The sequence below is a fragment of the Arachis hypogaea genome, chromosome 10, assembly GCF_003086295.3.
Source record: "Arachis hypogaea cultivar Tifrunner chromosome 10, arahy.Tifrunner.gnm2.J5K5, whole genome shotgun sequence".
Classification (NCBI taxonomy): domain Eukaryota; kingdom Viridiplantae; phylum Streptophyta; class Magnoliopsida; order Fabales; family Fabaceae; genus Arachis; species Arachis hypogaea.
Genome location: NC_092045.1, coordinates 53,350,369 through 53,361,003, shown reverse-complemented (window position 1 = coordinate 53,361,003; position 10,635 = coordinate 53,350,369). Strand labels below are relative to the sequence as shown.

The 10,635-nt window shown below is 40.7% G+C and overlaps 1 non-coding gene across 1 annotated transcript; it reads left to right on the top strand.

The window, feature by feature from the left end:
- The first annotated feature begins 1,242 nt into the window (after positions 1–1,242).
- LOC112719253 (small nucleolar RNA R71) lies at positions 1,243–1,350 on the top strand. Its single transcript, XR_003161562.1, has one exon. It is a non-coding gene; the product is annotated as a small nucleolar RNA R71 (small nucleolar RNA).
- The last annotated feature ends 9,285 nt before the right edge of the window (positions 1,351–10,635 follow it).

The following is a 10,635-nucleotide window of genomic DNA, read 5'->3' as shown; positions in this document are numbered from 1 at the left end:
TTGCACCTCAGAGATCCCTAACTTCTCCATTACAGAGAGAGGCATGAGGTTTACACTTGACCCTAAGTCACACAAGGCCTTCTTGAAGGTCATGGTGCCTATGGTACAAGGTATTGAAAACTTCCCAGGATCCTGTCTCTTTTGAGGCAGTTTCTGCCTAAACAAGTCATCCAGTTCTTTGGTGAGCAAAGGGGGTTCATCCTCCCAAGTCTCATTTCCAAATAACTTGTCATTTAACTTCATGATTGCTCCAAGGTATTTAGCAACTTGCTCTTCAGTGACATACTCATCCTCTTCAGAGGAAGAATACTCATCAGAGCTCATGAATGGCAGAAGTAAGTCCAATGGAATCTCTATGGTCTCAGTTTGAGCCTCAGATTCCCATGGTTCCTCATTAGGGAACTCATTGGAGGCCAGTGGACGCCCAGTGAGGCCTTCCTCAGTGGCGTTCACTGCCTCTTCCTGCTCCCAAAATTCGGCCATGTTGATGGCCTTGCACTTTCCTTTTGGATTTTCTTCTGTATTGCTTGGGAGAGTACTAGGAGGGAGTTCAGTAATTTTCTTGCTCAGCTGACCCACTTGTCCCTCCAAATTTCTAATGGAGGACCTTGTTTCAGTCATGAAACTTTGAGTGGTTTTGATCAGATCAGAGACCATGGTTGCTAAGTCAGAGGTATTCTGCTTAGAACTCTCTGTCTGTTGCTGAGAAGATGATGGAAATGGCTTGCTATTGCTAAACCTGTTTCTTCCACCATTATTGTTGTTGAAACCTTGTTGAGGTCTCTGTTGATCCTTCCATGAAAAATTTGGATGATTTCTCCATGAAGGATTATAGGTGTTTCCATAGGATTCTCCCATGTAATTCACCTCTTCCATTGAAGGATTCTCATGATCATAAGCTTCTTCCTCAGATGAAGCCTCCTTAGTACTGCTTGGTGCATTTTGCATTCCAGACAGACTTTGAGAAATCATATTGACTTGTTGAGTCAATATTTTGTTCTGAGCCAATATGGCATTCAGAGTGTCAATCTCAAGAACTCCTTTCTTCTGACTAGTCCCATTGTTCACAGGATTTCTTTCAGAAGTGTACATGAATTGGTTATTTGCAACCATTTCAATTAGCTCTTGAGCTTCTGTAGGCGTCTTCTTCAAATGAAGAGAGCCTCCAGCAGAGCTATCCAAGGACATCTTGGACAGTTCAGAGAGACCATCATAGAAAATTCCTATGATACTCCATTCAGAAAGCATATCAGAAGGACACTTTCTGATTAATTGTTTGTATCTTTCCCAAGCTTCATAGAGGGATTCTCCTTCCTTCTGTCTGAAGGTTTGGACTTCCACTCTAAGCTTACTCAATTTTTGAGGTGGAAAGAACTTTGCCAAGAAGGCATTGACTAGCTTTTCCCAAGAGTCCAGGCTTTCTTTAGGTTGTGAGTCCAACCATGTCCTAGCTCTGTCTCTTACAGCAAAAGGGAATAGCATAAGTCTGTAGACCTCAGGGTCAACCCCATTAGTCTTGACAGTGTCACAGATTTGCAAGAACTCAGCTAAAAACTGATGAGGATCTTCCAGTGGAAGTCCATGGAACTTGCAATTCTGTTGCATTAGAGAAATTAATTGAGGCTTAAGCTCAAAGTTGTTTGCTCCAATGGCAGGGATAGAGATGCTTCTCCCATAGAAATTGGGAGTAGGTGCAGTAAAGTCACCCAGCACCTTCCTTGCATTGTTGGTATTGTTGTTTTCAGCTGCCATGTGTTCTTCTTCTTTGAAGAATTCGGTCAGGTCCTCTAAAGAGAGTTGTGCTTTGGCTTCTCTTAGCTTTCTCTTCAAGGTCCTTTCAGGTTTAGGATCAGCCTCAACAAGAATGCCTTTGTCTTTGCTCCTGCTCATATGAGAGAGAATAGAACAAGAAATGTGGAATCCTCTATGTCACAGTATAGAGATTCCTTGAAGTGTCAGAGAAAAAGAAGAGTAGAAGACAGAAGTAGAAAATTCGAACTTTGTCAAAGGAGATGGAGTTCGAATTTTGCATTAAGGAATAGTGTTAGTCCATAAATAGAAGGATGTGAGAAGAAGGGAAGTGATTTTCGAAAATTAAGTAAAAATTTTGAAAACATTTTTGAAAATCATTACTTAATTTTCGAAAATGAAAGTGGGGAAGAAATAAAGTGATTTTTGAAAAAGATTTTGAAATTAGAAATCAAAGAGATTTGATTGAAAATTATTTTGAAAAAGATGTGGTTAAGAAGATATGATTGGTTTTTAAAAAAAAATGTGATTGAGAAGATATGATTTGAAAAACATTTTAAAAAGATTTGATTTTGAAAAATTAAAAACTTGACCAACAAGAAAAGATACGATTCAAACATTAAACCTTTCTCAACAGAAAAGGCAACATACTTGAAATGTTGAATCAAATCATTAATTGATGGTAAGTATTTTTGAAAATAGAAAGAAATTGAATTTGAAAGAGATTTGATTGAAAAGATATGATTTGAAAAAGATTTGATTTTGAAAAACTTTGAAAACTGAAAAAAATTGCATTGAAAAACAGAATCTTCCCCCTTGTGCCATCCTAGCGTTAAACGCCCAGAATGGTGCACATTCTGGCGTTTAACGCCCAAAACTATACCTTTTTGGGCGTTAAACGCCCAACCAGGTACCCTGGCTGGCGTTTAAACGCCAGTCTGTCCTTCTTCACTGGGCGTTTTGAACGCCCAGCTTTTTCTGCATAATTCCTCTGCTGTATGTTCTGAATCTTCAATTCTCTGTATTATTGACTTGAGAAGACACAAATTAAAAATATTTTTGGATTTTTAATAAGAAGAACAAATCAAAATGCAACAAGAATCAAATAACAATGTGGTGCGCGAAATTGTGAACAATACTTTTTCACAACTCTCATAATCCCCGGTAATGGCTCCAAAAACGTGGTAGCTCAATACCATGGCATTACACAACTTCGCACAACTAACCAGCAAGTGCACTGGGTCGTCCAAGTAATAAACCTTACGCGAGTAAGGGTCGATCCCACGAAGATTGTTAGTATTGAAGCAAGCTATGGTCATCTTGTAAATCTTAGTCAGGCAAACTCAAATGGATATAGTGATGAACGAAAATAACACAAAGGTAAAGATAGAGATACTTATGTAATTCATTGGTAGGAACTTCAGATAAGCGTATGAAGACGCCTTCCCTTCCGTTTCTCTGCTTTCCTACTGCCTTCATCCAATTCTTCTTACTCCTTTCCATGGCAAGCTCGTGTAGGGTTTCACTGTTGTCAGCAGCTACCTCCCATCCTCGCAGTGAAAACTAATGCTCATGCACTCTGTCACAGTGCGGCTAATCACCGGTTTGGTTCCCTCCCCTACCGGAATAGAATCACTCTTTTGCGTCTGTCACTAACGCCCAGTAGGTTACAGGTTTGAAGTACGTCACAGTCATTCAATCATTGAATCCTACTCAGAATACCACAGACAAGGTTTAGACCTTCCGGATTCTCTTGAATGCCGCCATCAGGACCTGCCTATACCACGAAGACTCTGATCTCACGGAATGGTTGGCTCGTTTGTCAGGCGAGCACTCGGTTGTCAGGCGATCAACCATGCATCGTGCAATCAGGAATCCAAGAGATATTCACCAAGCCTCAAATGCTTGTAGAACAAGAGTGGTTGTCAGTCACTTTGTTCATGAGTGAGAATGGTGATGGGCGTCAATCATCACCTTCATCAAGTTGAAGAACAAGTGATATCTTGGAACAAGAACAAGCGGAATTGAATTGAAGAACAATAGTAATTGCATTAATACTCGAGGTACAGCAGAGCTCCACACCTTAATCTATGGTGTGTAGAAGCTCCACCGTTGAAAATACATAAGCATAAGGTCTAGGCATGGCCGAATGGCCAGCCTCCCAATGATCTAAGATAGCATAAAAATGAAGATAGCTACCAAAGTCCTCTTAAGATCTAAAGTGATCAAAAGATTTCTAATACAATAGTCAAAGGTCCTACTTATAGAAAACTAGTAGCCTAAGGTGTACAGAAATGAGTAAATGACATAAAAATCCTCTTCCGGGCCCACTTGGTGTGTGCTTGGGCTGAGCAATGAAGCAAATTTCGTGCAGAGACTCTTCTTGGAGTTAAACGCCAGCTTTGGTGCCAGTTTGGGCGTTTAACTCCCATTTGGGTGCCAGTTCCAGCGTTTAACGCTGGGATTTCTTGAGGTGACTTTGAACGCCGGTTTGGGCCATCAAATCTTGGGCAAAGTATGGACTATCATATATTGCTGGAAAGCCCAGAATGTCTACTTTCCAACGCCGTTGAGAGCGCGCCAGTTGGGCTTCTGTAGCTCCAGAAAATCCACTTCGAGTGCAGGGAGGTCAGAATCCAACAACATCTGCAGTCCTTTTTGGTCTCTGAATCAGATTTTTGCTTAGGTCCCTCAATTTCAGCCAGAAAATACCTGAAATCACAGAAAAACACACAAACTCATAGTAAAGTCCAGAAAAGTGAATTTTAACTAAAAACTAATAAAAATATACTAAAAACTAACTAGATCATAACAAAAACATACTAAAAACAATGCCAAAAAGTATACAAATTATCCGCTCATCACAACACCAAACTTAAATTGTTGCTTGTCCTCAAGCAACTGAAAATCAAATAAGATAAAAAAAAGAGAATATGCAATGAATTCCAAAAACATCTATGAAGATCAGTATTAATTAGATGAGCTGGGCTTTTAGCTTTTTGCCTCTGAATAGTTTTGGCATCTCACTCTATCCTTTGAAATTCAGAATGGTTGGCTTCTTTAGGAACTCAGAGTCCAGATAGTGTTAATGATTCTCTTAGTAAAGTATGATGATTCTTGAACATAGCTATTTATTGAGTCTTGGCTGTGGCCCAAAGCACTCTGTCTTCCAGTATTACCACCGGATACATACATGCCACAGACACATAATTGGGTGAACCTTTTCAGATTGTGACTCAGCTTTGCTAAAGTCCCCAATTAGAGGTGTCCAGGGTTCTTAAGCACACTCTTATTTGCCTTGGATCACAACTCTTATTTTTCTATTTTTTTTTTCGTTTTCTTTTTTTTTTTCGAAATTTTTTTTTTTTTTTGAATAGAAAGGCTTTTTTCTTGCTTCAAGAATCATTTTTAATGATTTTTCAGATCCTCAGTAACATGTCTCTTTTTCATCATTCTTTCAAGAGCCAACATTCATGAACCACAAATTCAAGATACATATGCACTGTTTAAGCATACATTCAGAGAACAAAAATATTGCCACCACATCAAAATAATTAAACTGTTATAAAATTCAAAATTCATGCACTTCTTCCTTTTTCAATTAAGCACATTTTTATTCAAGAAAGGTGATGGATTCATAGGACATTCATAACTTTAAGGCATAGACACTAAGACACTAATGATCACAAGACACAAACATGGATAAACATAAGCATAAATTTTCGAAAAACAGAAGAACAAATAACAAGGAAATCAAAGAACGGGTCCACCTTAGTGATGGCGGCTCTTTCTTGCTCTTGAAGATCCTATGGAGTGCTTGAGCTCCTCAATGTCTCTTCCTTGTCTTTGTTGCTCCTCCCTCATGATTCTTTGATCTTCTCTAATCTCATGAAGGATGATGGAGTGTTCTTGATGCTCCACCCTTAGCAGATCACTGCTCCAAAAGCAAGATTGATAAAAATCAACAAGCTCTTGTGATGATAAGTTGAAACCTCGGTCCAATGAAATTAGACATGGCTTCTCAGCCAGCCAGACTTCAACAAATCATCATGAAACTCTAGAATTCATCTTCAAGAATTTCGAAAAAAATAAATACCTAATCTAAGCAATAAGATGAACCGTCAGTTGTCCAAACTTAACAATCCTTGGCACTGATGTTACCAAAAGCTTGCTCAAAACTTGAACAATCCCCGGTAACGGCGCCAAAAACTCGGTGCGCGAAATTGTGAACAATACTTTTCACAACTCTCATAATCCCCGGTCATGAACCCCAAAGAACTTGGTGTTCAATACCATGGCATTACACAACTTCGCACAACTAACCAGCAAGTGCACTGGGTCGTCCAAGTAATAAACCTTACGCGAGTAAGGGTCGATCCCACGGAGATTGTTAGTATGAAGCAAGCTATGGTCGTCTTGTAAATCTTAGTCAGGCAAACTCAAATGGATATGGTGATGAACGAAAATAAACAATAAGATAAAGATAGAGGTACTTATGTAATTCATTGGTGGGAACTTCAGATAAGCGCATGAAGATGCCTTCCCTTCCGTCTCTCTCTGCTTTCCTACTGTCTTCATCCAATCCTTCTTACTCCTTTCCATGGCAAGCTTATGTAGGGTTTCACCGTTGTCAGTGGCTACCTCCCATCCTCTCAGTGAAAACGCTGCCTATGCTCTGTCACAGCATGGGTAATCATCTGTCGGTTCTCGGTCAGGCCGGAATAGAATCCATCGATTCTTTTGCGTCTGTCACTAACGCCCCGCCTGCTAGGAGTTTGAAGCACGTCACAGTCATTCAATCATTGAATCCTACTCAGAATACCACAGACAAGGTTAGACCTTCCGGATTCTCTTGAATGCCGCCATCAGTTCTAGCCTATACCATGAAGATTCCGGTTAAAGAATCCAAGAGATATTCACCCAATCGAAGGTAGAACGGAGGTGGTTGTCAGTCACACGTTCATAGGTGAGAATGATGATGAGTGTCACGGATCATCACATTCATCAAGTTGAAGAACAAGTGATATCTTAGAACAAGAACAAGCGGAATTGAATGGAAGAACAATAGTAATTGCATTAATACTCGAGGTACAGCAGAGCTCCACACCTTAATCTATGGTGTGTAGAAACTCCACCGTTGAAAATACATAAGTACAGGGTCTAGGCATGGCCGAATGGCCAGCCTCCCAATGATCTAAGATAGCATAAAATGAAGATAGCTACCCAGATCTGATCTAGAGATCTAAAGTGATCAAAAAGATGAAAATACAATAGTAAAAGGTCCTACTTATAGAAAACTAGTAGCCTAGGGTTTACAGAGATGAGTAAATGACATAAAAATCCTCTTCCGGGCCCACTTGGTGTGTGCTTGGGCTGATCAATGAAGCATTTTTCGTGTAGAGACTCTTCTTGGAGTTAAACGCCAGCTTTAGTGCCAGTTTGGGCGTTTAACTCCCATTTGGGTGCCAGTTCCGGCGTTTAACGCTGGAAATCTTGAAGGTGACTTTGAACGCCGGTTTGGGCCATCAAATCTTGGGCAAAGTATGGATTATCATATATTGCTGGAAAGCCCAGGATGTCTACGTTCCAACGCCGTTGAGAGCGCGCCAATTGGGCTTTTGTAGCTCCAGAAAATCCACTTCGAGTACAGGGAGGTCAGAATCCAACAGCATCTGCAGTCCTTTTCAGTCTCTGAATCAGATTTTTGCTCAGGTCCCTCAATTTCAGCCAGAAAATACCTGAAATCACAGAAAAACACACAAACTCATAGTAAAGTCCAGAAAAGTGAATTTTAACTAAAAACTAATAAAAATATACTAAAAACTAACTAGATCATACCAAAAACATACTAAAAACAATGCCAAAAGGCGTACAAATTATCCGCTCATCAGCGTGCCATGCCTCAGCTTCAAGTGGCACACAATAGTGAGATGCTTGGGTTGGCGTGCCACGCCTTCGATACCAAGTGGCACGCCCAAATGAGATTGAGAGGTTGGCGTGCCACGCCTTCAACTTCAAGTGGCACGCCCAAGTGAGATTGAGAGGTTGGCGTGCCACGCCTTCGACTTCAAGTGGCACGCCCAGTCTTTAGTTGCCTTCAACTCCTTCTTTAGATTATTGTACCAGCGTGCCATGCCATGCTGCTCAAGTGGCACACCTATGCATTAGCTCTTCAAGCTTGGCGTGCCACGCCTAAGTGACTTCATGGAGCTGGCGTGCCACGCCTTCGACACCAAGTGGCACGCCATAGTGGAAGTTCTTCTCGAGATGGTGAGTTGGCGTGCCATGCCCCTTTGGTCAAGTGGCACGCCCATAGTAGTTGATGGGTCAGGCATGCCACGCCCAACCTGGTGTGCCATGCCCCTTTTGTGTCCTCCATTTCGCTCTCTGGAATTTTGTACTAGCGTGCCATGCCCAATCCCTGGCGTGCTACGCCCACATGCATGCTTGGATCTCCCCTCTGGAATTTAGTACTAGCGTGCCACGCCTAGCTCCTAGTGTGCCATGCCAGTGCATTTTTGTGGCGTTTGCTCCAAGTGGCACGGCAGTTTCACACGCCCAACTTCTTGTTTGTCTTCTACCCATTTTTTTATGCCTTTTTCACCTGAAATTCAGCACAACTCATCTCAAAGTAGTGTACCATAATATTCATCATATAATACATGAATTGTACTGATCAAATGAGATTTATGCTCTTTTATGGTCTTCTTTATGCAAGAAAGAAGGGTAGATGATGCAAGTCATCACAACACCAAACTTAAGCTTTGCTTGTCCCAAGCAAATCAATGTGAGTAAACCTTTATATCTTGAGGCCTTGGCTTTGAATGATTTCAATAAAAGTAAGAGTAAAACTAAGTGTCCAACACATGTATGAATGTTTTAATTGTCATGGAAAGCTCTTGGATCCTTGAGGGTTCCTTTAGGTATAGGCTTTAGAGGTCCTTTCTGTTGATTGTCACCCTGAAGTAGTAAGGGTTATTTTGTTTTCTTGACCATGACTCTAAGTGTTTTGTCTCAAGACAACCTTTTGATTAGGCTTTCAATTAGCACTCCCAAACCAGTTGGTTTTAGGGTACTGGGTATTGAGACACCCCTAAGAATTTACTTGCCCAGGTCTCTTCTTGACACATCTTCACCACAAGCATCTACTAAGATATTTAATTCTTTTTGAGCTTTTTGATGTTTCTTTTTCCATCCTAGTAGTTGATGCTCAGAGCCTTGGGCCTTTGTTGCTTACTACCTCTTGGTTTTATGGATATTCAAGGAATACCCCTTATTCTTCCTTTGTTATACCTTCTAGGACTAGCTGCTCTCCATGACTCATTTTCTTTTTAGTTCATCCAAGGTCCTACACTTAGTTTTGTTTGATGATCCCTCTAGGCCTTGGTCTCTCTTATTGTTTTTGCACAACTCAGAGTAACTCTTATAGAGACAAGCTCTACTTTTATTTAAGTTGAAATGAAGACTTGAAATACATGACATTTTCTTTCTTGTAAAAAAAACTCATAAAGACTTCAAACAGGAATTGAAACTAAGCATAAAACATAAACTATCCTAGCATGATTATTTAAGCAATAAATAAAGCAAAGACTTAAACAGAATTCAGAAATTGGAAAGTGTCAACCATGGGACTCAACAACCTTGAGAAGCTTCATCTTTAGTTCATTGGCTCCTTCCTTTGGTCCTTCTTCTTGGAAGGGGATAATTGGGGTTCATGTTAGCCACTGCATTGCACAGGTAGCTCGACTTTGTTTGTGCATAGCAATCATATTCCCCTCTGGCTACATTCCTTGCTTCAAAAAGGTGTCTGAATTCAGCAAGACTTTCCATTTGTTGTAATTGTCGCTCCAGAATCATTCCTAGGTTACCTTGCATATCTCTCTAGTTAATCTGATCGTGTTGCTCCTTGAGGTTCTCAAAGCCCCCTTGGAGTTGTTGAATGTTCTGATTGACTTGGCTCCATTGTTGTTGCTGAGTCTCCTTGAGTTGATTGACACCCTCCTTCAAATGGTGTAGGTATCCCTTAATTTGGTGTACATCTCCTTGTAATTGCTCCCAGTTGAATCCCTCTGGAAATTGCTGGTATTGGTAGTGTGGTGGTGGTTGAAGTGCCAGGAAGTGATGTTGCTCTTTCGCCTCTTCCTCTTCTTGTTGTTGTTGTGGTTCATTGTTGCACGAAATTGTGATCATCAACAATGGCGCCAATACACTTGGTGCTCTCAAACGTGAATCACACTTTGTCACAACTTCGCACAACTAACCAGCAAGTGCACTGGGTCGTCCAAGTAATACCTTACGTGACTAAGAGTCGATCCCATGGAGATTGTTGGTATGAAGCAAGCTATGGTCATCTTCTAAATCTCAGTGAGGCAGATTCAAATGGTTATAAAGGTTTTCGAAAATATAAAGATAAATAAAGCATAAATTAAAGATAGAGATACTTATGTAAATCATTGGTTGGAATTTCAGATAAGTGTATGAAGATGCTTTGTCCCTTCTGAACCTCTGCTTTCCTACTGTTTTCATCCAATCCTTCATACTCCCTTCCATGGCAAGCTGTATGTTGGGTTTCACCGTTGTCAATGGCTACCTCCTGTCATCTCAGCAAAAATGGTCCAAATGCTCTGTCACAGCACGGCCAATCATCTGTCGGTTCTCGATCTTGTCAGAATAGGATCTATTGATCCTTTTGCCTCTGTCGCTACGCCCAACACTCGCGAGTTTGAAGCTCGTCACAGTTATCCCATCTTAGATCCTACTTTGAATACCACAGACAAGGTTTAGACTTTTCGGATCTTAGGAATGGCCGCCAATAATTCTAGCTTATACCACGAAGACTCTGATTAAGGAATCCAAGAGAGACACGTTCGATCTAAGGTAGAACAG